The sequence below is a fragment of the Phocoena sinus genome, chromosome 5 (assembly GCF_008692025.1).
Source record: "Phocoena sinus isolate mPhoSin1 chromosome 5, mPhoSin1.pri, whole genome shotgun sequence".
Lineage (NCBI taxonomy): Eukaryota > Metazoa > Chordata > Mammalia > Artiodactyla > Phocoenidae > Phocoena > Phocoena sinus.
In genome coordinates, this window is record NC_045767.1 from 72,813,590 (window position 1) to 72,841,450 (window position 27,861).

At 36.4% G+C, this 27,861-nt stretch overlaps 1 protein-coding gene across 7 annotated transcripts in view; it reads right to left on the reverse strand.

Moving 5' to 3' along the window:
- The window catches only part of FRYL (FRY like transcription coactivator), a 246,337-nt gene that overhangs the window by 182,416 nt on the left and 36,060 nt on the right, over window positions 1–27,861 (reverse strand). For 5 of the 7 annotated variants that reach the window (XM_032632203.1, XM_032632201.1, XM_032632202.1 and 2 more), the window contains exons 2-3: window positions 25,491–25,667; window positions 2,615–2,746 (exon numbers count right to left, since the gene is read on the reverse strand). The gene's annotated coding sequence lies outside the window, so the exon portion shown is untranslated. The remainder of the gene's footprint in view (window positions 1–2,614; window positions 2,747–25,490; window positions 25,668–27,861) is intronic. The other 2 variants (XM_032632198.1, XM_032632199.1) reach the window with 2 other exon arrangements.

A 27,861-nucleotide genomic window follows, 5' to 3' on the forward strand; every position in this document is an offset into this window, starting at 1 on the left:
TGCCAGTAAAAGGTGCCTACATAAGACTTAATGAACTTAATGTCTTTTCTCCCTTCCTTTGCCTGCCCTCTGGTGGGGTTACGAAGTGACACGAAAGAAATGGAAAAAAAAAAAATGGGAACAGATAAGACGTAAACATCCCTAAACTAATCAAATTGATAACTCTGAAGGATACACATTTTAAAAATAAAAAAAAAATCTGATTCACTTAGTGAAACACAGACACAATCTCATTCTTCCAACACTCAATATGAAGAAATGCTCTACATATATTAAAAGATGAAGCATAAAATTGTCTACACAGGTATCAGGGAAAATTGTTATAATATGAAAACAAGGAAATTTCTGGTCTGAATTGTCGAGTTTTTAATCCTTATTCTTCTGCCACATTAATAACGAAGTCAATTATTCTCTATTTCATTCATTTAAAAGATGTTAAGTAAAAGTCCTCTACACATAAAGCATTAATATAGTATTAAGGTTCAGAGAAAATTTAGAGGATTTATTAATGCAAATTCTGTCTCACGGAATCCTACAGTGAAAAGGGGAAAAAAAAAAAAACACAACAAGAAGTCAAGTAAAGGACTCAAATTTCTTGCCCTAAAGCAGGACTGTACCAACTAGAAAAAAACACTGACTTTAAAAAAGTCCTTCTCAAAAAAATAAAATTTAATTTAAAAGTCCTTCTCAGAAGTAGATTCTCTCTTAACCCTGGAGCATAAGAGGATTAAAAATTCATATCTGATCAGCCTATTCCCTATACACAGAGAAAACAAACTGGTTAGAACCATAATCCATATCCCTTAATACCCTAGGAGTTATCACTGTATCTTACAGGGTTTTTGTTTTGTCCACCTTACCTCATTCATTCTTTTTTTTTTTTTTTTTTTTTAATTTATTTGGCTGCATTGGGTCTTAGTTGCAGCACGTGGGATCTTTGTTGCAGCATGCAGGATCTTTCGTTATGGTGCGCAGGCTCTTCTTTGTGGCACAGGGGCTTCTCTCTAGTTGTGGCATGAGGGCCCAGTAGTAGCGGCGCACGGGCTTAGCTGCCCCACAGCATGTGGGATCTGAGTTCCCCCAAATCAGGGGTCAAACCCACATCCCCTGCACTGGAAGGCGGATTCTTAACCACTGGACCACCAGGGAAGTCCCTCATTCATTCATATTTTTTTAACTGAAGGATAACTGACTTACAATATTATACTAGTTTCAGGTTTACAACATAGGGATTCGATATTTTTATAATTATGAAAAGATCACCGTAAGTCTAGTTACCACCTGTCACCATACAAAGTCGTTACAATATTACTGACTATATTCCCTATGCTGTACGTTACATCTCCATGACTTATTTATTTTATAACTGGAAATGTGTACCTCTTAATCTCCTTCACCTATCTCACCCATATCGCCAACACCCTCCCCTCTGGCAAGCCCCTGTTTGTTCTCTGTATCTGTGAGTCTGTTTCTGTTGTATGTGTGTTCCTTTGTTTTTGAGATTCCACATATAAATGAAATCACATGGTATTTGTCTTCTCTGCCTGAGTTACTTCACTTAGCATAATACCCTCTAGATCCATGTTGTTCTTTTGTTTGTTTCCTCTTTACTGATACAGTCTCATATTCTTTAAAACAGGTGTCCCTAACCCCAGGGCTGCACAGCAGGAAGTGAGCGGCGGGCGAGCAAGTAAAGCTTCACCTGCCGCTCCCCATCATTCCCCATCACTCGCGTTACCACCTGAACCATCCCCACCCCCCATCTGTGGAAAAACTGTCTTCCACGAAACCGGTCCCTGGTGCCAAAAAGGTTGGGGACTGCTGCTTTAAAACTTATACGTGTGGTTTTCCTCAGGTCCCATTGTAGGTCTTCCTTATCTGTGGAGCCCAGGAACACAGGGGTATGCAACACATGCTGATTATGGAGGACAAGTTACCTTCATGTTTGTTCATGATGTACAAGACAACCCTGTGTGTCACTGTTAACCTCACTATTCTAAACCACACTTTCAACTGGAAAAAGGAAGGGCAAGGATTAGGTGTTATAGGAGGGACCACAAGATTTTTCTCAGATTTCCTTCATTCAACAAATATTTGCCGAGCAGCTTCTTTAATGGCCTGTGCCCAATGCAAAGGCATTAAGGATATGTCTCCATCCCCAAGAAGCTTAACTCTTACAACTACAAGACTCCCTGTCTCAGTTGGCTAAGGCTTTGTTGAGCCTACATTATACTTCACTTTCCTCTGCCCAATAACCTCCTCTCTTTATAGGTTGTTGATCCCTAATAAACATCCCAGAAGCCAAACTCCCTTCCAGCATCAGTTTTTGGAGGACCCACCCTGAGACATACAGCAAGAGGGAAAGCATGGCACTCCAGTATCTGTTACTAGCTGAATCTATGCTGAATCTATGACAGGGAAATACCATAAAGCCTTGTTTGCATGTTGATATTTCTAAGATCTTTGGTTGATTATCACAACCTTGAACTCTTGGTGTAAGAGTTACAGGACTGAGAAATTATAATAAAGCCTAGTCACTCAAAGACAGCATTTAAAAATCTTTTTAGACCTCATGGTCACTATTTAGCCTTTAGAATATTTATTATAATCTTACCGCAGAATTCAAGACAGTAATTTCTTGGTGGTAAGCTGGATCATCTAATCCTGGCTGTGGGACTCTTGAGCAGTTCTGAGAATTAAGCATTTAGGTGTTAATCATCCAAGATTCAAATAAACGGCTTCAGCTCTGAAGGAAAACGTGAGATTGACACATTAGATATGTTTATAAAAAGTACATCTGTGTGTGACTCATATTTACCCTTACTTTTGAATATATTATATCGCAGTGTCACCTGGTGCTACAGTTATCCCTCTTTCAATTAATGTTGCATTACACTTTTTTCTAAGATTTTATTATGAAAAATTTCCAACTAATGCAAAACTATTAAGACTAGTATAACGAACCCACCGTTGTTAACTCACAGCAAGTCATGTTGCATTTATATTTTCACACCCCCGCCCAACTCCTATCCCACCACTCTGGATCATTCTGAGGCATTATACTATACCCCTTCATCTGTAGATAATTCTGTATGTCTCTAAGACAAAGATTTGCTTTTTAAACATAAGGCAGTACCATTATAATATCTACAATAAATTCAAAATAATTTCTTTACAACATCAACTACCAATCAGTGCTCAAATTTCCCCAACTTTCTCATAAGTGTTTTTTTAAACAGTTTGTTCTAATCCAGATCTAAACAAAATCCATACAGGCAATTATTACTGTCTCTCCTAAATCCCTTTTAATCTATAGTTTTTTTCCTTTCTTCTCTTTGCAGTGACAAGCCATGATGCTTTTACTAGGCTATGATTGAATGAATACATTAATACCTTAACTGTTCAATAATACATTAAATCCATTTTCATTTTATTCACTAAATTAATCAGATTTGCAAAATAGTTCATATACCCACTAGGCCTAATATTTATCCCATCTACAGACAGTGTTTAGGATTTAGGATGTATATTTTTCAAAGTCCTATTATAATAACTCTGAGCGGGTCATGGACTGTGAACTACTATACCTTATATGTAATAATTTGATGGCTACTAAGAATGAAACCAATGACCATAGGGAGTTACCCTTTTACCACATATAAGGCCTCACATGTAATCATGCACATTCCACGTTTTTGTTTTTTTTTTTTTTTGGGGGGGGTACACGGGCCTCTCACTGTTGTGGCCTCTCCCGTTGCGGAGCACAGGCTCCGGACGCGCAGGCTCAGCGGCCATGGCTCACGGGCCCAACCGCTCCGCGGAATGTGGGAGCTTCCCAGACGGGGGCACGAACCCGCGTCCCCTGCATCAGCAGGCAGACTCTCAACCACTGCGCCACCAGGGAAGCCCACATTCCACGTTTTTATTACCATGAAAGGTCTGTGCATTTTTCAACAGTTAAATAGGACACATTTTTAATTTGTCATTGAAACTCTAATCAACCTCATTTTAAATCACATCTGGTTTCCTACTATTTTTTCTGTTTAATGAATTTAATCCCCAACCCAACAGAAAGAACTACTTGCTGAAATATTGATTTTGTACTTAAAACTTCTTAATCTGAAATTCCTTTAGCCAATTTAGAAAAAAATATAATGATATTTCATTTATTCAGAGGTATAATCAACTAAATCATGACTAAAACCAAATCTTTGAAGCCCCAAAACTGGTAAATATGAACAAAATAGTAATTTAGATGTACTTGTTCATAATCAGATATCATTCAGACTTATGGAATTTTTGACTGCCCCACCAAATATTTCTGAATCTATTAACAAGAAGATATCTACAATTCTGCCATAACTTTTTATCCTTTATTTTATATAAGGTTAATGGAATTATTTCTCCCTCAAAGCAAATAAAGTTTATGTGACAAATAGCATACCATTTCTTGTACATAGTGAGCAGAGTACAGTCATGTGCTGGTGTGTATTTAATGAAATTTAAACTACTTTTCACTTTGTCTTCTAGGACAAATCACAAAACCAAGTACTCCTGGAGGACAAAGCTGTTTTAGGAATACTGCAAAAATTGCATCTAGGATCGATTTGTACTACCATGTCTACATCTTTCGTTTTGCTTCATTTTTGAATATCCTTCTGCTCAGACACAGCAAGGGCTAATGCCATGCTTTTTATATGCGTTTTCTCTTCTTATAACCACACTGTCAGAGCACTGTCATTTTAAGACTTCCCAATGTTTGCCTAGAATTTTCAATACCTCTCTAGTACAGATAGAGAGCCTTCCTATTTTCCACTTTCACTTTTGATAAAATAAACAAACTTTTGTCTTTAGTTACCCTGGAAAATATTTGGTTTATACTTCCCTGGCTTTCTTTATAGGTTATAATCATTTTTAGCAGGGATGGGTTTTTGTTTTCATTTTGTTTGGGTGTGGTTTGGGTTGTTGGTTTTGGGGTTGTTTTTTTTTTCATTTTTTCATATCAATTGCACTTTCACCTTGTCTCCATATATATCATCTAACATGGAACTCATTTTTATTTTTCATTTCACTTGATTAATTTGGAGAATATTTTATCTACAAGAAGAGTTACTTTTATTACCATTTTTATACTACTGCTTTTGAGATGGTCAAGGTCAGAGAGGTTAGGTAACTGTGGTCACCGTATACACAAGACCAAGCCTGTTGTTTCTTATTTTAAAAGAAAAAAGTCATATAAACAAGAGTGACTTGAGGAGGTCAGTTGGTGTTTGACAACACTGAAGATAAGACTGTAAATAGTCAAACAGCACAAGCTTTAAAGGACCAAGGCTTTAAACCTTCAGCAAGACTAATGATCTAGAAGCTTCCATGTGTAATAAATAAAGAGAACAGTGGCCCAGCTCCAGGGCTTGGGAGGATTCTCAGATCAAATGACGTCCTTCAAGGACAACCCTGCTTCGCTTCAGTCTAGAAAGTAAAAGAGAAAGTTGAATGGGTGCTCAGATAACACATTAACCTCATTTCCTTTCTGAAAAGAATTACGAGGGTAATAAAGAACAGAAATGCCACAAATCTAATGTATCCTAATTGTAGTAAGACGTGACATAAAAGTCTCTGGTATACATTGATACAGAAAATGATAATCTCAAGCAAATAGAGTAGAAATTAAGAATAAATGAATCTCAGTGATGTTCATCATAAGTACTCTCAATACTTACAGACTTGGAATACTTCATAATTTGAAAAGGAAAACAGGAAGTTATGGTGCCTAGCACAAGGCAGATTTGAGTTCAACATAATAAAAAGAAAAACTTATTATATAATTCATTTTAAAAAGCTGCTTCATAAAGAAATAGAGTTCCTGCTCACTGAGTTTTTAGGCAAAGATTGTTAGAAATGCTATAGAAAGGGTTACACCACTGGGTCAAAAGATTAAGCTAAATTACTTCAGAGATTCCAACTTGAAACTCTAAATTTCACTTCAAAATGTATTTTGTACTTATACTTGAATAATGGAATGTGTGGTGACCTAAAGATTCAATCATATTTCAACTAAAGAAAGAAACCACACTGCAAGATATGAAATCTATAAGGGAAAATTCCTGCCCTTCTATTGAAATTATTCTGGGAATACTGGAAGACCTCTTATAATGATGCAATGATTTTTGAATACATTGGAATAATCATAGCTCCTATTTGTAATAAATAGCAAAATAAGTGTAGAAAATGTAAAATGCAATGACTTTTTAAATCTGCTGAAGATAATGGAAAATGTGAAAAATATATTCACAAAGACTCAAACGCAGGCCGCAAATAATTACTCAAATTATCTTTTCTGTCTGGCTGGCAAAAGTCATTAAGATAAAGAATTTACAGTCATCCCTTTAATTAAGAAAATTAATGATTTATAAATTAACACTGGTTCCATCACACTTCAATTTTTAGAAATTCACTTTTTCTCTTATTTTAGAAATGTTATAATTTTTACAATTTTTAAAACAAACCTGCATTTTAATCTTTTGTCATTCTTTTAACCTTCTACCAAATTTCAATTTTAAGAAGTATGGAAACTTATGATGCTGACTAATGCAATCACAGATTACACTACATCACCTGCTAAAAATGCCGTATAATGGCACTGAGCTAGAATAATTGGGCTTCACTGCAAAAATCTAAATCTCTTGCTGATAAAGCAATGTTCTCTGCAGGTAAATTTTTCAACATTTTGCTGATTTTACATTTTTAGCCACAACAGCAGTTACTGCCATACCACTTGGTTTAATGAAAACAATTAGGAGAATTTTCCATTCTCAAGTTTAAGGGGAAGTTTTTCTATAACAATTTCATTCATTGAATCAAATGAAAACAGTGCCAAAGTACATTTTCTAATAGACTGATGAATGAATATGTATTGTTTAGAACAATTTCCTGTTACATTTCTACAGCATTACATTTCTATAGTATTTCTAACCCATTCTACAGCATTTCTGTTGGCACAGAAAAAAAACAGGAATTCGACCACAAAATTATCATACAAATGCCCTACCTACTCATCTAGACTTAAACAAAAAGAAAATTTTCGATCAAATATAGAAACAGCCAAGACATCAACCTCACTAAACCTGGAATTTTCTTCCATCCCTAATTTTAAAAAATCCATTGCTGTAACTATGCCACACATAAATTTACAGAAATCATACCTTTAACAAATATTTATTGAGCATAACTATGTGCCAAGAACCAGGGACAGAGGAGTGAACAGAACAGACAAAAGTCCCTAGCCTCACGGAGCTTACCGTCTAGTAGGAGCTTGAATTTTGAATTTGAATTTTTTTGAAGTCATTCTTTTGAGAATCTGAAAAAAGTTTGGAGGCCTCTCCTTCCAAAATGCACATATACCCTATTTTGCAGGGTTATGAACCTTTATAATCCAATCATTAATTATGGATTAAAAACCCCTGATAAAAATCCTCCTTAGGCTTATTTTCTATGTCTACCATTTATAGTTGATAGTTTCATAATTTTACTATTCATAGTATAAAGAAGTAGTACAGTCATCCCACAGTATCCAGAGGGTATTGGTTCCAGGACTCTGTGGAAACCAAAATCATCAGATGCTCAAGTCCCTTATATAAAAGTGTGTAGTATTTTGCATACAACCCACTCAAATCCTCCCATATGCTTTAAATCCTCTCTAGATTACTTATAATACCTAATACAATGTAAACGCTATGTAAATAGTTGTAAATACAATGTTAATGCTGTGGGAAGCAGCAAATTCAAGTTTTGTTTTTTGGAACTTTCTGGAATTTTTTTTCTAAATATTTTTGATCCAAGGTCAGTTGAATCTGTGGATGTGGAAGACTCAGATACAGAGGAATGACTGTACTTTTTTTTCCCCATTAAAATACTTAAGGTATTCAAATTTCAATAAAATATTTTCTATTTATTCCATTTGTCCCTCTCACAAATTCACAGACTGTCAGAGTACCCTTTATCAATCTTGGCTTTTCCAGAAAAAAATTGATCCTAACCTCTTTGGTAGCTTTATAGGTAAATTTTCTGATTTCATTAATTATTCTCTGGACCTTCTTAAGTTAAAACCCCCCTCCCTCTGCTCAGATCTTCAGCTAAAGTCTCTGTAGAAGTCACCACAGAGTCCCTGGAAGAAGATATACGCTCAAGAGAAACCACAATAAAACCTTATTTAACCCTAACAGAAACCATCAATTACCCCCAAATTTTTGTTCTTGCTTTTCACAAAAAGAGAGTGACTCCCTAGAAAAAAGCTTTCTTATTTAAAAATACAACATCTAAAACACTTTTAGGGTTATTACTGTCTCTAATCAATGTCTTATGCCTTTTATACCTATAAGTTTTTAAATTATACATTGGAAATTTCTCTACCTAATTATGATCCTGAGGTTCTAAAAGATCAAACATTAAAGAAAATTCATGAAAATTTGATATGTGTATTCTAGATGTTATATAAAACAATTTACAGTAAAAAGGTTTCAAGGCTAATTCAAATTTTAAGTTAATAAGAAAAATGAATAAGTAGCTGTGAAAGGTTACAGAGCAAGTAAATGGGCACAATTTAATCTTCAAAGTTTGTCTTTTCTCTTTTTCTCTGTGTTTATAGTCTCCAGCAAGCTTAGAGAAGCCTCACTTTTGTAAGAGCAACTATGAAAGCACAAATTCCCACTGATGTTTAGATGACCTATTTCTCTCAAATTTATAGTGCCAAAACAATTTCTCTAAGTTTAAGGAAGAATGATCATTTGTTACCTGCAGTCTCATAACTTGTATCAAAAGCCTTTAAAAATGTTTATGCTCTTTGACCCAATAATTCCACTTCTAAATGCTTTTTCTAGGAAGATAATCAGAAATGCACATAGAGATTTATTCACAAAGATACCATTGTACCATTATTCTTATGAACAAAATACTGGAGGGGAGGGGCAGAACAAAAACAAAGGACCAGTTGAAAAAAAAATCATGGTATAGTCACTAGATGAAATGTTATCCATCAATTAAAAAATCATATTTTTTAACTAATATACCATAATATTAACCACATATCTTTAAGTAATACGTAGAAAAACAAAACAGTATTTACAGTATCTTCCTAATTATTGGAGATAAAACTACATTTAGAAGCAAACAACAAACTTAGAAGGATAGACTCAAATTGTCAAGGTATTCAGTCTCTCTATGCCCATTTCCTCATCTGCAAAATAAGGATTATAAAACCTCTCAGGGCTATTATGAGAATTCACTTTTAGATGAAAAGTGCTTAAATAGTGTTGAACACATAGTAAGTACTCAAATGTTTATTGTTATTTATTAACTCATATAACATACGCTGACAGACAAAATCTGCAACATTTCTAAGAAAAAAAGAAATGAAGAAATTAAAAATTACTCATAATTCTAACACCAAGAGATAGCCACTATTAATTCATGTAAATATCTGGGTTAATTTCTTTCAGGTCTTTTAAAACGCATTCAACATTTTATACAATTGGTATCATGTTTTACCATTTCTACTGGTTACAAAATATTGTAAAATTTTATAAATATACTATGTGCATTGCATCCTTCCACTGGTATTGAATATTAGGTTCAATTCTTCACTCTATAAATAATATGGCAGTGAATATCTTGATTGGCAGTCTTTGTATACACCTTTGATTTTTCCCTCAAGAAAGAGTCTAGAAACAGAATTTCTATCTCAAATGGTATGAAATACACTTCGCCTTACTCCCAGTGACCTGTATAGAATGTAGACACATACTAAGTATTCAGAACTGCCAATTTCTCCACTTTCTCCATGGATACTTAAAAGCTATTAATTGGCTTTTTCATTGTAACTTTTCTATTGTGTTTTTTGTTTTTGTTTTTGCTGTACGCGGGCCTCTCACTGTTGTGGCCTCTCCCGCTGCAGAGCACAGGCTCCGGACGCGCAGGCCCAGCGGCCATGGCTCATGGGCCCAGCCGCTCCGCGGCATGCGGGATCCTCCCGGACCAGGGCACGAACCCGTGTCCCCTGCATCAGCAGGCGGACTCTCAACCACTGCACCACCAGGGAAGCCCTCTATTGTGTTTTGACACAACTGCTTATCAGGTATTTCTCTTTTTCCATTTATTCTATTTAAAGGAGCTCACTTTTCCTTTATATCAAACACAATTTGAATGTTCATAACTTCAGTACATTCCTCAAAAAGATTAAGATTCTACTTTGTATGTCTAGAAATAGAAGTCCTTGTCTTTCAGAAATACATCCTGAAATATTTACAGATGATGTGTTATGACAGAGGAACTGCATCAAAATAAGTGGGAATTGGGGAATGGGAATGGGTACAGTTAACAAAGAGTTGATCACGGTTGAAGCTGAGGAACAGGCACATGAACATTCATTCCACTATCCTCTCTGTTTAAATATTTATCATTAAGTATTTAAATATTAAATTTAAATGTTAAATGTAATATTTCTCTAAAGATATAGTATAAATATCTATAAGCATGTTTATATGTTTATATTTCTATATAAATATTTAAATATTAAACAAATGTTAAATATTAAATATCTTTAGTCTGGGGAAATTGTTTTAAAATAAATCTTTAAGAGATAAAATTATTAAAATCTACAGAACAATTACGGTTAAACTTCTATCATAATAATTCAATGATTATTAAAAAAATAACAAGACCAAAAATATTTAAGCCAAATTCAAAAGTGAAGTAAACAACTACAGTATTTAGAATCTCTCAACTACACTTGCCAGTAATTCCCACAGATTAAAAACATACTACAATGCCTTTTTCCAAACCATGGCTTCAGCATACCATGCTGATTCTCCAAAACAATATTAGTATTTATACTGTGCATTACAAGAATACAATTATGCCTCTGTATGTGCCCACATGAACATTTGATAAGTAGTTTTATTATGTACTAGTATTAAATAATCCAAATTCTCCTGGTGCTTAAATCACATCTTGGTACCAAGTTAGGCACATCATAAACAATTCTTACAGCTTAACAGTTAGATCCACCAAAGTGTTCATTTGTACCCAGAGGCATGCAAGCAAGACCAATGTAATGAAAACACCACCTTGCTGCACATCTTTATGTACTGGGGGAAAATATCACCTCTGTATATTTCTAACTGGTTAGAAAACACTACCTTGGAGTCAGGTCACGATGACAAGAGAGCATAGCAAAAAGAATAAGTAATATATTTGGGCTGTTCCCCAGGTTTAAAGCAAGGGTGAAATAGACTAGGGACATGTTTTCTAAACTCTTTTCACTGCAGTAAAGAAAAAAATGCATTTTACATAAATGAACATGTAATACATTTTATATAACAACCCAATATATATACACCCATATGATACATTTGAAATAATATATAATACACTGTGATAGTCTCCCACCTATTTTTAAAAAGTGTTATAGTTAGAGCTTCCCTGGTGGCGCAGTGGTTGAGAGTCCGCCTGCCGATGCAGGGGACACGGGTTCATGCCCCGGTCCGGGAAGATCCCACATGCCGCAGAGCAGCTGAGCCCGTGAGCCACGGCCGCTGAACCTGTGCATCCGGAGCCTCTGCAACGGGAGAGGCCACAACAGTGAGAGGCCCGCGTACCGCAAAAAAAAAAAAAAAAAAAAAAAAAAAAAAAAAAGCTACATGGAAAAGGACTTGAATTGTTCCTTGAAAGAAATAAAGGAAATCGAGAATTTGCATTGGCAGAAGAGAAAGAAATAAGAATGGAAATACAGGATACATGGTAGAATTAGCCCCTCTAGAGGTTTTTCATTGAAGAATTAGAGAGGTCCAATATAATTGGACCAGTTAATGTTGAGGAGTCTCCACAAGCCACAGGGAGACGTGTACTTGACACAGTCTGAAGATCCACCCTGAGCTCCCAGAATCTGCACTAAGTGACACTAACACAGACACGACCACCACTTACAGACAAGCTGGAAGAGAGACACATGGGACAACCCTTTTTAGATGCTTTGAGAGAAGTTACCTAAATATGTGCAAGCTACAACTGGGTACAAGGGAGACAGTCATCAATTTACGTGGAGGGTGGGACAGGAAAGACACTGCCAATGAAGCGGTGCTCATAGCCTCCGTTGCCAGGAAGTAACTGGAGCTACAATCTACAATGGCAGGAATGGCTTTTTGCCTCTCTTTGAGGAGTTGGCTAGCTGTTGATAGAAGAGCCATTTAAGTGACATATTAAGGCTTAATAAACATGACTATTTCACCACAGGCCTCCAAGCCATGACTTCCCATTGTGACAGGCTCCAAAGTTGGGTGCTATCACACACCCTCTGAATTGCCCAGCCATGCCCGGCTTTATCACCTGAAAGGTTATCCTGGGATTGCTTCCTCCCTGTGTTTATGAAAGAAAGTACTGTGTCGGATGAGGTTTACACCGATTGACAAATTCGTCTCATTCTAGATATTTATAAAGGATAATAAGCAATTTATTCGGATCAACATCCTCTGTACAGAAAGTAACACATTTCAAAGTCAGTAACAAAACAACATTCCAAATCAGTTTGGTCACTATGGATGACCATATAGAACATGCCACAAAGCTTAATCTTTCACATTCCAGTACATCCAGTAACTCTAAAAGGACTTGCACACAAAAGTCAAAAAGCTCCACCCCACCAATAGGCTTTATTCTTCACAGTGGTTAAGTCAGTCTAAACAAATTACAAATATGGGAGGGTAGAATTCAGAATTGGTTCACTGCACCCTAAGAAATGGTGCCCTAGAAATCCAAATTAATTAAGTGACCAATAATAATAAAAATAACCATCACTAATTACTGAGGGCCTACTATGTGTGAAAAACTAGGTTAGGTGCTTTACACACGTTACTTCATTTTAACCCAAACAAACCCATAATTTCTGTAAATGTTCAACTTTGCAGCTTTGGAAACTGACAAGACTAGTGAATAAACTGAGAAACACTGCACATCTGGATTCTTTTATATTTTAAAAGAATAAGCTATTATACGGAGTTATATGAGATAAAGTTCTCAAATTAAAATGCAATTATGATTTCAATGTTTTTATATTGATTCTGAACCTCAGAACAAAAGCAAGAGAACTTTCAAAAAAGGATAATTAAGCATAATTAACACATAATTTATCTTAAATATTTCATGAAGAAAGAATAAATTTGCCGTATCAAAAGTAAAAAATAGGAGGAAAGGGAGAAATCATATTATGGCTAACAAATCATCGAGATGCTTATTTAAAACTAAATTCAATCATCTTCTGCTAACGTCTCACTATTAATTTAAAAGTCCAGGAACAATTTGTGTGTGTGTGTGTGTGTGTGTGTGTGTGTGTGTGTGGTACACGGGCCTCTCACTGTTGTGGCCTCTCCCGTTGCGGAGCACAGGCTCCGGACACGCAGGCTCAGCGGCCATGGCTCACAGGCCCAGCCGCTCTGCGGCACGTGGGATCCTCCCGGCCCGGGACACGAACCCGTGTCCCCTGCATCGGCAGGCGGACTCTCAACCACTGCCCCACCAGGGAAGCCCCAGGAACAATTTTATAAAGGAAAGTGATATTTCTCTGTCTCAGCCAGAATTCTTAAAATAATCTTTAATCTAAAATATATGTTTCCGGGCAGTCCTGGTGGTCCAGTGGTTAAGACTCCACACTTCTACTGCAGTGTGTGCGGGTTCAATCTCTGGTCGGGGAACTAAGGCGGCCAAAAAATTAAAAAATAAAAATAATAAAATATATGTGTCCCTAAGATGGATGCTCACAGGTACAAAATTCTGTGTCAGCAATTTCTACATTACAGGGAGAACCTGACCAAGTATGCAAGTTGCTGTGTCTGTGGTTTAACTGCAACTTCCCTCCACTTAAATCATCCTTTTTCTCCTGGGTCCCTGCATGCCTCTTTTCCTTTATTCCTGCTCTATGTTGAGAAAATTTTTGGTCCCTGGCTCAATTTAGTGGATTCAGGGTCATTGGAATTATGCTTTTTGAATGTTGACTCTGGACCAACTTCCCAAAAAACTTTAGCGTTCCTAGAAACGTTACACCAGGTACGGTATAATAAATGAAAATAGACATAATCCTACTACCTTTACTAGCTCAGCTTGATAGATATATCAAGCTATGTAGTGAAGGACACAAACACTGAATAGACATAAACCTTAAGGAGTTGGCGGTGTGGTGTGATTCATCCAGCTCTACAGCCACCCCTAAACTGTCCTAGAAGGAGACTGTTCTAGAAAGTTCCAGTATGGTACAAATGGAGTTATCATAAAACAACAAAAGCTTACCTTTTAATATATCAGGCTTCTGAATTAATGTTGGGATTATATTTGAAGCTGTAATATTCATGCAGGATTTAAAATGGAGAGTGCAAAGTGAGGAACTGAGTCATTTCTCCCACCTCATCAGGTTTTTTTCACCCTCACTTACTTAGTTACATAAATCCTACGTTGAATGCAATATTTCACTTACAACAATTTTATCATTCAAGCCTTTCATAAACCTGTCAAACCATGAGCTGCTTGAAACATTTTTCTCTTTTACAGATACTTAGTTTTAAAAATAAAATCCTTCATCACTCTAAACTTGAAGATCACAGTACCAAATGATAAGTTGACTCTTACCTATAAGCACCTGCCCTAGTTAATATTTCACAGTGATTTTTAAAAATTCATATTCCAGAAACTAAGACTTAATGTCCTAATTTAATCTGAAGCAAGCTCATTTAAAATTTCTATTAAGATATTTTTACCTTAAAATAATACAACCAAAATACTTCTCATTAGTTAACGTTGCTGAAACACCCAAAATCTGAAATGTGACTTTAGGAAATTTAATTTAAAAATAGCTTTAAAAGGTTTAGCTTCTACTGCATTTCCAATGACAAAATTAAATCCCATTTAGTATGCAGGCAAAATGATTATATAATCTCCCAACCCTTTTATTGCATCAATAGGTATTAGAAATCAAAAACAGTCATTTAATTCAAGAGGTGATCCAAAGAGACTTAAAAGTTAGATTAATATCTGAAAACTACATGTAAGACAAATCTGTATAAACCCCATTTCCCTTATAAGTTCAGAGAAATGACCTCATATGAGAAAGCAACACAATGTATGTAGCACAGTTACGCAATACAAAGCTATATTAACTTAGACAAAGTGACTTAACCTCATTTATAGGAAGAAAATGAGAGAGGGAAGAAGGGAGGGAATAAGAGAGGAAGAGATGAAAACCTGTTAGAATTTTAAAAGATGGAACACATAAAATCATTTACGCAAGTGTGTAGGTAGTAATGATAGGACCCTTCTCTTCACAAACGAAACATACTGGCTGGCCCCGATACACAAACAAAACCACGTATGAGAATCAAGTATATTAAACTTAGTCAACATGCAGACCACTATTTTTAACCTAGCGAGGTACCCGGTCAGAAGTTGTCTAAGTGGACAACTAGTCAGCAGGATACCTCAGGTAAAAGCAGAGGTACATTTAGATATGCTACATAGTCATGGCTTTATTGACCCCTCCCCACCAGCATGGAAATTGAGTATTAATCCTCTATATACCCCCAGTAAGTCAGAAGAACTCTCTGATATTGCCATATAAACATATTTTTGCCAAAATAGTATAGAGAGTTTAAGTATTATTTGATATCCACTGAACTGTAAAGACTGTTTCAAAAGGCAAGTCAGATTTTACTATTTCTAAATGAGGTCACTCCCTGAAGGTTCAATACAAGATATTTATAAACTTGTACTTGAGACCTACCTCTTTTTTAAGAGATTTCAGTGAGGGATCTAAGCACACGGAATGATCCCTAATCTCCTACAATTCAACACATATCTACTGAGTCCTTGTCTGTTCAGAAAATGAAATATACACAATTCTTTGCACCCCAAATAAATACAGGAGTGCTTCTAATACAACACAGGCTGTGATGAATCTTAGAACTGACATATCAACAAATGTTAAAAGTCAACCTGACTGAGGAGATTTAAGGATTAGGGGAACAGTTAGGATCTGAATGGAGACTTTAGGGGAAAGAAAAAAAAAAGAGAGAGAAGGGGAAATAGGGTTCAAGAGGCAGAGATGTCATGACAGAAGATGAAGATGAGTTTAAAAAAAGAGGTAGAGGGCTTCCCTGGTGGCGCAGTGGTTGGGAGTCCACCTGCCAATGCAGGGGACACGGGTTTGTGCCCCGGTCCGGGAAGATCCCACATGCTGCGGAGCGGTTGGGCCCATAAGCCATGGCCGCTGAGCCTGCGCGTCCGGAGCCTGTGCTCCGCAACGGGAGAGGCCACAACGGTGAGAGGCCCACGTACCAGAAAAAAAAAAAAAGAGGTAAAATAATATCAGTCTTGGCTGCCTAAAGAAAAGTAGTCTCAGAGGAGCAGACCTTGAAGCTTAAAGAAAATGAGAAAGGCTTCAATTTCAGGTGGGCTTTCATTTTTCTGCAATGAGGGAATGTGTTAAGGTTCAGAGACTACAGAGAAACAAAACCAACAGGATAATATAGATACATAAAAGGATATTTATTATGGGTATTGGCTCCCACAATTACAGAGGCTGAGAAGTCCTACGATCTGCCACCTGCAAGCTGGAGACCCGGGAAAGCCAGGGATAAAATTCAGTCTGAGTCTGAAGGCCTGAGACACAGAGGAGCTGATGGTGTAACTCTCAGTCTGAAGCCAAAGGGGTCTGGGGTCGGGGGGTGAGGGTGATATGCTGCTGGTGTTAAGTCCCAGGGTCCAAAAGCCCAAGAACCAGGAACTCAAATGTCTGAGGACAGGAGAAGATGGAAGCCGCAGCTCAAGGAGACAGAACAAATTCACCCTTCCTCTGCCTTTTGGTTCTACTTGCGTCCCCAGTGATTGGATGACGCCCACCCACACTGGTGAGGGAGGATTTTCTTTAGTCTACTGATTCAAATGCTAATCTCTTCTGGAAGCACACTCACAGACACATCCAGAAATAATGTTTTACCAGCTCTCTGGGCATCCTTCAGCCCAGTCAAGTGGACACATAACATTAACAGTCACAGGGAGCCACCAAGAGTTTTCGAGAAAGAAAGTGATATGAACAGACCTGGGATTTCTAAAAGTTTGCTTCTGAACCAGATTGGCTGGCGAACAGAGACTAAAACAGCGTGGGACCAATTTGTAAAAACCCATCAGAGTAGTCAGGAGGTGACTTTCTGAACGAGGGCAGTGGATATAAAAATATGGGAAGAAAGAACAAAGCACCAGAGTAGAACTGAAAGAATGTCACTAAGAGAATGAATGCGACACTTCCACTTTTCACGGTTACCACCACAGCCTCCTCATCAACCTCTACACACACATCCCCTCCACCCCTAGAGCCAGAGTGATCATTTTACAAAGTAAATCAGATCACATCTCATGGCCCTCTACCCCTTCTCCCTACATGCCAGCCAAACTGGTCTGATCATTTCCTAGAACTTCTTTTCTGCCTCAGGATCCTTCCACATGCTGTTTCCTGTATCTGGAACCCCAATTTTTTTCACCAGGTGAACCCTAACAAACCTTCAAATCTCAGTTTAAATGTCACTTTCCCTAAAAGGCTACCCCCTAACCTCTCCAATCTAATCACGTGTCCCAGCCCATAAATTCTCTCTTGAAATACTTACCACCCATTGAGACATGGGTTTGTGTGTATATTTGTTTACTACCTATTCCCCCATCAGACTGTTCCCTGAGAGCTAGGATTGTGACTATCTGTTACCTAGTGCCTAGTCCAGTACCTGGCACTTGGTAGGTGCTCAACAAATACTTACTGAATTAATAATAAATAAACCATAAAAGATCACTCCAAGTTCTCAAGTAGGAAAATGGTAACGCCATACCTGACAAAGGGAACACAGGAATATCAGGTTTGTGGATAAAGCTGAATCCTATCTGGGACATGTTGAGTTTGAAGAAATGGTGGGATAGGTTTGAGCTACAGAAGTGGAGTCATCAAATACTGAATAATGATTTAGCCAGAAGAAAAAATGTAACGGAAAAGGATAAGAAGCAAAACAAAGCAAACTAGAAGCAGATTAGAGACTACCTCTATTTAACTGGCAGGAAGAAGAAAGCAAATGCACAAAATGTTGATATTCCTAATATGTAAAGAGCTTATAAAATAGAAAACACCAACAAACCTAGAGAAAAAGAGCTAAAGAAATGGACAGTTAAAAAACAAAGAAATGCAAATGCCTCAATCATATAAAAAGATACTCAGCCTAATATGTCCAAGATAAACACGGTATGTTATGTCTAAAAAAATGCATAGTTGATTTAAGTGGTTCTGAAATGTCTATGAATAAAACTTTAAAGTTAAAAAAAGATATTCAACCTCACTCATAATGAGAGATGAAAATTAACACTACAATGAGGACAAAAACCCCAAAATTCTAACAATATATTCTGTTGATGAGGTTATATATACACAAAGAGGCACTCTCGTACATTACTGATGGGAACACAAAGAGATGTAATTCTTATCAGGATAAATCTGGCAATATCTATAAAACTGTGTACTCATTTACCCTTTGACCCTGCAATTCCACATCTAGGAATCTGTCCCAAATGTACAATGGCAAAAATATAAACACATATATATGAATTACAAAGTTATCCATTGCAGTACTATTTACAAAAAATTAGAAACAATCCAAATGCCCATCATTTGGGAACTGGTTAAATAGCACTGTTTTTTCATTCATGCAATGAGATATTATGTAGCTATAAAAAGGAATTAGTAATTTACTACTAAGGAGTGATCTCCAGAATATGTTAAGTGAAAAAAGAAAGCATATAATATTTTATCACTTGTCTAAGGAGGAATATGAATATATAGCCTACTTATATTAAACTTGGTTTTAGAATATAATTACTTAGAAAGAGAAAGAAAAGGGTAGAGAAAACAGAGATAGAAGTTAGACTCCTTTGAATAAACCTTGTTTTGTGGATTTGACTTTGGAAACATGAAACTATTATACATGATCATAAAACAAAATTACATTTTAGAACAGTCATTAAACATCAAAAATAAAATAAGTTAACTTAGGGACTTCTCTCGTGGCACAGTGGTTAAGAATCCGCCTGCCAACGCAGCGGACACAGGTTTGAGCCCTGGTCTGGGAAGATCCCACATGCCGCGGAGCAACTAAAACTGTGTGCCACAACTACTGAGCCTGCGCTCTAGAGCCTGCGAGCCACAACTATTGAGCCCGCGTGCCACAACTACTGAAGCCCACATGCCTAGAGCCCGTGCTCCACAACAAGAGAAGCCATTGCAATGAGAAGCCCACGCACCGCAATGAAGAGTAGCTCCCACTCGCCACAACTAGAGACAGCCTGCGCACAGCAACGAAGACCCAACGTAACCAAAAATAAATAAATAAAATATAAATTTATTTTAAAAAATTAAATAAGTTAACTTAAATGTATACCCTGTTGGTGGCAGAACTATACAGAACAATTATTAAGACTAACTTAAACAGTGTGGTGGCAGCCCCTAGGAGGGACCCAATGATCCCCACATCCTGGTATTACACTGTTATATAACTAACTTCTCTTTAGTATAAATTGGATTTGGAGACTTGCTTCTAAGAAAAGAATGCAGTAGAACACCAATATTCATAGAAGTGTTATTCACAATAGCCAAAAGGAGGAAACAAACGTCCATCAAAGGATGAATGGGTAAACAAAATGTGGTATATACATGCAATGGAATATTATTCAGCCTTAAAAAGGAAGGAAATTTTGACACATGCTGTCATGTGGATGAACCTTGAAGACATTATGCTGAGTGAAAAGAGCATGTCACAAAAGGACAAATACTGTATGATTCTACTCATGAAGTACCTAGAGTAGTCTAATTCATAAAAACAGAAAGTAGAATAGTGGTTACCAGGGGATGTGGAAGGGAAGACTGGGGAGTTAGTGTTTAATGGGTAGAGTTTCAGTTTGGAAAAAGTTCTGGAGATGGATGGTGGTGATGATTGCACAACAATGTCAGTGTACTTAATGCCAATGTACTTAATGCAATGTACTTAACTATACACTTTAAAATGATTAAAACTGTCATTTTATGTTATGTATATTTTACCACAATAACTTAAAAAATAAACAAAAGAATGCAGCATACGTGTTGGGCTGTCACTCTAAGAACAGGTTACTAAAAAGGCCATGGGTTCCATCTTGGATACCCTTTCCTCCCTTGCTCCAAGCCAACAACCAGCGCCATGTTGTTAGCTGCCTCATGGAGAGGCCTGAGGGACTGGTCTCCAGCCAATGGCCAGAAAGGACCTGAGACCTACCAATGATCACATGAGTGCATTTCAAAGCACCCCAAAAGGCTCCTTTGTGGCTCCTCCAACTGAGCCCTGGGATATACACAGCCCTAGCTAACATCTTGATTGCAGCTTTATGAGAGACCTTGAGCTAGAGGCACTCAGTTAAGCTGCACCCCACAGAAACTGACCCACAGCAACTTTGAGATAATAACGTTTGCTGTGTTAAGTCACTAAGTTTTGGGGTGATTTGTTACACAGCAACAGATAATGTTTCATACAACAACATGGATTGAGAAAAGAAGGCAGACAGAGACAAAATGCTGGTACTGCTATTCTGAGACTGTTGTGTGTATTATGGGGGTACTATAAATAAGTAATTATGAAATATTCTAATTGTATTATTCTTAGTGTCACTGAGAACTAGAATTTTCAGTTGAAAGATACAGATGTAAAATAAAAAGATTAACTAAAAATCTTATAGTATTGAAACTGAATTGGAAGTATCAGTATGAATTCATGAGGTACTCTATCAAAAAAAAAAAAATTTTTCCCTAGTTCTGACTACCAAAAAAGGCCTAGAAACAATGGTCAACCCACTAGGAATGAGAATCTCTAGAGCTCAAACTGTGGTCTTGAAATTCCATTCCCCAGTGAAGGAATCAGGGCTCCTTGGAGAAACTACTGACACCACGTGTGGGGAGGAAATGTACGTGATGAGCCTGGAACTCCTTGTTATACCAGATAATCAAGAAGCTATCAAAAACTACTAGAGTCATGTCAAAATAACTCAGTAAGCAAACTTAAAAGGCTCCCACTGGCCAAAGATTGAATAATTTGAGCATCAATAAGGGTAATTACCATAATGAATTTTTTAAAAATCCAATATGTTTAAATCTAAGAGTCTATAATGAATGTGGAGAAGGGGAGACCCTAATTAGTCACTGTTGGAGAAAGCTAATATACCCAATTCATTATTTTGAAATTCATAAGCCAAGGGAAACTGTCAAGCTTCTGTCTAACATTTCCTATACAAACTGTACTACCACGTAACAAACAGTACACATGGAATAGCTTCTCTTTATAGAACATTTCACCTAATAAATGAAAAGTAAAGTTACAATATTAAAATTTTCCAAACCCTAATGATTTAATAGGCCTCAAGCAGGGAGTCCATCACCTGTTTTTGTAAATAAAGTTTTATTGGAACACAGCCATGCCCATTCATTTATATTTTGTCTATGGCGGCTTTCTCATTACAACAGCAGAGTTTAGTAGTTGCAGCAGAGGAGACCAGATGGCTCACAAGGCCTAAAATATACACTATCTGCCTCCTTACAGAGAAAGTTTGCCAACCCCTAATCTACAGCATGGAGGCAAAATGGCAACTAATCAGCAGAAAAAGAGAGACAAAAAGAGAGGCGTTGTGTGCACCAGAGAGACACTTGCCCAAAGACAAAGACTTGCCAAAAGAATCTGAACTTGAGTCTGAGCAAGTCTCTAGATCCAACAACCAGTTAACAGGAAGTACAAAGGTCAGATGTGTATGCTTAATCACTTCACAGGAGTGTAATCAGAAACATCCACGTCTACAAGACAAAGACGCAATTTGTTCAACAAATAAATTTTAGAAACAAAAAGGGAGGGGAGGTTGAAACTTTAAGAGACAAATCAACCAACTGCAATGAGGAAGGGCTTATCTAGACCCTGATCCAATCAAGTCAACTGCTTTTAAAAATGTGTGAGGGGAATTCCCTGGGGATCCAATGGTTAGAACTCCATGCCTCCACTGCAGGGGGTATGGGTTCGATCCCTGGTCAGGGAACTAAGATCCTGCATGCCATGTGGCGTGGCAAGCAAATAAATAAGTAAATAAAATGTGTGAGAGAATTAGAATTAACATTGATTGGATACTTGATTATATTGGAATTGTTTTTTTAAGATTAATAATGGTATCATGGTTATATTTTTTAAAGGGTCTTATACATAAGGATATGTACTGAAATACAAATACATTTTATGATACCCAGGATTTTCTTTAAAATAGTACAGGAATGGGAGGGAAGTCAGTGAGAGATTGAAAATTTGGCCATGACATGATAATTACTAAACCTGAGTCACGAATACAAGGGGATTCATTACACTAGTCTGTTTACTTTTATATGTCTTAAATTTCCCGTAATAAAAATTATAATAAGGTACATAATTTCTTTAGACACAGAAAAATTCTGAAGTGAAAAGAAGAACAGGTCAGGAAGTATGCTAGACAGCCCCAAAAAGACACCTTGACTGTGACAAGGTGTGGGGTCTTCTGAAGGAAGGGTAAGAAGCCAACCTTGAAAAGAACCAGTTTAGAGATCAAGTAAATGACTGCCTAGTAGATCCAAACTTACTTATGTGACCTTTTCTAACTGCATCAAGCAGCTGGAACTAGGAAATATATACATGGCAAATTAACTTAGGTTTGAGATTTGGACAGGTTCCTCACAAAGTTAAAAAGGCAACAGAACATAAGATGCTGCTGCAAATATGATCATGGGGTTTGGGTGAGTAGAAAGCAAATGAAGCTAGGAGATAGCTAACTTAACTACAAAAACAAAATGCCAAGAAACTACACGTCATAATAAAGACAAAGAAGAGATTCAAAAAGTGTGGCACGATAGAGGGTTATGATCATGAGAGGAGACTCCAAGACCACAGAAATTTAACTAAGTGATGATGTGATCTAAGGCAAGAAGTGACGAGGTGTAAAACCTGGGGACTCCAGTCTTGGTGAACTAATAATGCTGGCTTACTAGTAGGTTTCAGCTACCTGCCAAAATATCGTACCCTTCTCCCAAGCTCATTTTAGAAGGTATCTGTATTTTTTTAAAGGGTCCCAGGATTAGAATCACTGGTGTAAGATGTAGGGATCCTGGAAAATACTAAGATGAAAACAATGGATGCTAGACAGGTCAAGGAAACATGATGAGAGCCACTAATAAGATATGAGAAACAGAAAGGGAACAAATGAAGAGTCAAATGAAGGAAAATTCCAGAGGTCAAGAGAAGAGAAGGATAAGAATGTGGAGAAAAAAAAATAAAAGATATGACCTTCAAAAGAAAATGACTGAGGGATTTCCCTGGTAGCAGAGTGGTTAACACTCCGCCTGCCAATACAGGGGACATGGGTTCATGCCCTGGTACGGGAAGATCCCACATGCCGTGGAGCAACTAATCCTGTGTGCCACAACTACTGAGCCTGCCTTCTAGAGCCCGCGAGCCACAACTACTGAGCCCATGTCCCACAACTACTGAAGCCCGTGCGCCTAGAGCCCGTGCTCCACAACGAGATAAGCCACTGCAATGAGAAGCCTGCACATTGCGACGAAGAGTAGCTCCCACTCGCTGCAACTAGAGAAAAGCCCGGGCACAGCAACGAAGACCCAGTGCAGCCAAAAATAAATAAATAATTTAAAAATATATTTCCAAAAAAAAAAAAAGAAAAGAAAATGATTAATAGTGGGGACCTTATTCTAACCCCACAATTCAAATAAAGTAGTCTAAAAACATCTCTATTGGAAAGGCTAGAGAAGAAAAGGTATCCTCAAAAAAACAAACATCTATCAATGTGTTCATAACAAAGTGTTAGGTGTATGAAAGCAGCAAAAAACCTTATAAACCATTTAGTTAATTCACTCATTTCATAGATGAGAAAACCAAGGGCTACTAAGACTAATAACTTACACTCAAGAACACTATGCAATTAATGGTTAGAGTTACAGCTAAAACGTACCACATTCTTCACTCAACCTCCCTGCCTTGCAGCCTCATCTAATGCCATGGTTTCTATTTGATGACTTACCTCTTCACAATGCCAAATGTCACTGTGTATTTTTATCCATAAACAGCAGGCATTTGGTAACTATCTGCTGACTGACACTCAAAATGAATGTTCGATATTTTACAACAATAATTTTATTTTAAAGGTTTCCCACTTCAGCAATTTGTTCTGCTCAATTTTACTCCTCTGCACCGTCCCCCCCCCAAAAAAATATGTTTTGAGTAAATCTCAGAGATGTTCAAAAAACATATTGGCTAACTAGCACTTATGCTTCCAAAAATTCTTAAAATATGAAAAGGGACACACAGTGCCATGCTATAAAAAGAACAGCTGGCATTACACACCTCTCTCATCAACTCCATAAATGTGCACATAATTTACAATTGCTAGGAAGAGGATGTTCTTGACCCAATGGACTCAAGACACCTAAGTAGGTAGGAAAAGAGAGCAACAGGAAAAACTACCTCAGCCTTATAATAAGAGAATATACAGACCTAAAGTTGGAATTTGTGGCTCTGGCAAAATGAAAACAGAACCAATAACAAATCATAAAATACTAACATTTACAACTCACTTAACGTGCAATTTCTAGTTCAGCACTGAAATTACTCTATTTTCACAGCTTTTTTATTTCTTAAATCCAAAATTTCATCATTCCATAAAACAGTTTTCTTCCCAAATCAAACTACTTTTAGTACGCCCAGTTTTATAAGTTCACTTGTTGTAATAACCACTAAAAGTGGTAATCACCCATAGCAGTAAATATATAAATTTAAATCATTATTTAAAAAACACTTGGAGTTAAAATCTCTAATTATGAAATAAATATAAACTATAATCTTGTGGCATCAAAAACTGCCACTTGTATATGAAAATGAAATTATTTGTAAAATATCAATATATAATACAGAGCATGTAAAGTACATATACATAAAGGTGTTTACCTATTTTTATATTTATTCCTAGCAATTGTAAATTATGTGCACATTTATGGAGTTGATAAGAGAGGTATGTAATGCCAGCTCTTCTTTTTATAGCATGGCACTGTGTGTCCCTTTACATATTCTAAGATTTTTTGGAAGCATAGGTGCTAGTTAGCCAGTATGTTTTTTGAACATCTCTGAGATTTACTCAAAACACATTTTTGGGGGTGCAGAGGAGTAAAATTGAGCAGAACAAGTTGCTGAAGTGGGAAACCTTTAGAATAAAATATTTTTATTCCATACCAAAAGAGAATGCAGCATAAAAAGGGGGAAGGCAATCCAAACAAAAATTGTTTTACAAGTTTCTATTATTCTTTTTTAAAAGTACCTATCACTTACCACTTAGAAAGGGTTGTTGAGGCACAGAGTTTGTAGAAAAGACACCAAATTTGGAAAAGATCCATCTAGAAGCTTTTTTCAATCTGGAGCTTGTACTTTATAGGCACGCAAGTGGGCACACTGGTGCAAAGCAGTAGTGATTCACCATGTACAAAGCAGAATGTGGAATGTTAAAGGCTGAAAGACAAAAAAAAAAGAGAGAAAAGAAATATGGTTGGTTATTAGTAACAGCCATGTTTAAAACAAAAGCTGTAATATTTTAACAGTTTTCATATAACATGTATCATTATTGAAGTTAGTTTTTATTACTTGAGAATTTGGCCAAGAAGAACTTACTTATAAAAAAATGTCAACTGTATAGTGAAAGCATCTATCTGGAGAGAAAAAACAAGAAAATGAGAATTTGTCTTTTTTTTTTTTGGCCTCGAACCATGGCTTGCGGGATCTTATTTCCCCAACCAGGGATCGAACCCTGGCCACGGTAGTGAAAGCGCCAAGTCTTAACCACTGAACCGCCAGGGAATTCCCAGAATTTGTCTTTAAAGGTTCTAATTTAAATTTTTTTCACCACCTATAATATCTTTCTCAAGTATATTATAAATTTCCTCACCATCTAAATAAACATAATTACCTGTTTCTTGATGACACAATGGTCATCATCATGAGTTCTTCTATAGTACTTGAGGATACATATATTATGGGATTTGAGGTAATGACCCTAGGACTATTGTTTTTCAAAAGGTACACTGAGGAACCCCAAGAAATGAGCACTCTCCATTGCTGGTGGAAGTGTCAATATCTACAAAACCAAGAATGCATTTATTTTTTGACCCAACAACTCTCCTTCTGGGACATTCTCCTACAGATATAATTACACATTCACAAAATAAAGTGTGCAGCAAGATTATTGTGGGATTATTTGTAAAAGTGAAACACATTGAAAACAACTTAAGAGGACTGGTAAAATCACCTATGATACATCCATTAGAAGGAATACGGTGCAGCTGTAAAAATAAATAAGGAAGCACTCTGTGTACTTCTATACAAACATCACCAGAATATGCTAAATAAGCAAGTACAGAAAAGCAAGGTATATGTATATATACTTTGTTATATTCTGTTTTTAAAAAGGGGAGGGAAAGAGGGAAGTAAGAATATCTATTCTTATTTGTTAATTTTTATTAAAAAGCACTGTAAAGAAGAAATTGGTATAAAAAAAGCAGGGTTATAGTAAGGAAACAGGGATGGAAGTTAGGCCTTTTCAAAGTGTCATTTTGACTTTGAAACATGTAAATGTTCAAACAATATAAAATTTAAAACAAGTTCCCCAAATAAGCTTAATTTTACTTTTTTTTTTTTGCTTAATTTTACTCTTTCATCCCTTTTTTATAAACACATGAGCTGTTATATGATCAGTGTAACAAGGCTACTTTCCTGGAAAGTTGAATGGCAGATTATTTCCTTGTCCTTCAGAGAAACCCTTTTCTTTCCTACTGGTAGCATTCTACATATATTCAGTGCCTACTATCTTCCAGCAATACATACATCAGTGAACAAACTCAAAAAAATCCCTGCTCAAGTGACCTTAAAACTCAATTGTTACCCATTTACTCATTGCTAGTGAAGGTACAGTAAGAAAGGAATACATATACATTGCTAGAGGAAATATAAATTCTGAAAAGCAATTTGTCAATATGCAACAAGAATCTTTAATACGTGCATAGCTATTGATTGACCCAGTAACTTCATTCCTGAGAACTCAAAATGAAGACCGAATTTTACATATAAATTTTTTTACATTATTTATAAAGAAAAATTGTAAGAAATATAAATGTCTGAAATAGGGTAACGGTTGGCTAAGTTATGGTTTATTCAGCAGATAGAATATTATGCTGCAGTTAACCTAGAAGTAATTTCTAGTTAACATGTTAGATTAACCACAAAAATTTATTCCCACTCCACCTCCAGGCTCCTCTGAAATAATTGTAAAATTTGAAAAATTAATAAAAAATAAGAACACAAAAGCCAAAGAGAACAAAAGAGACATTCTCTGATAGGATAACATTAAAATACAACTTCAAAAAACATGGGGAAATGCTGTTAAACAACAAAAAAGGCAGGACTCAAAATCATATATACTTTTAGCCATATTTTAAAAATTACTTCAAAACATGGAGAAAAAAAGCCACTCAATATTATTGCTAAATAGTGATTTAAAAATAAATGATTTTTTCTTTTATCCTTTCCTATATTTTCCAAAATATCTACAAAGGGCATTTATTACTATTATAGTCAGAAAAATAAAATCACTTTAAAAACATATACATACCCACTAGGATGGCTATAATCAAAAAGACAGATAATAACAAGT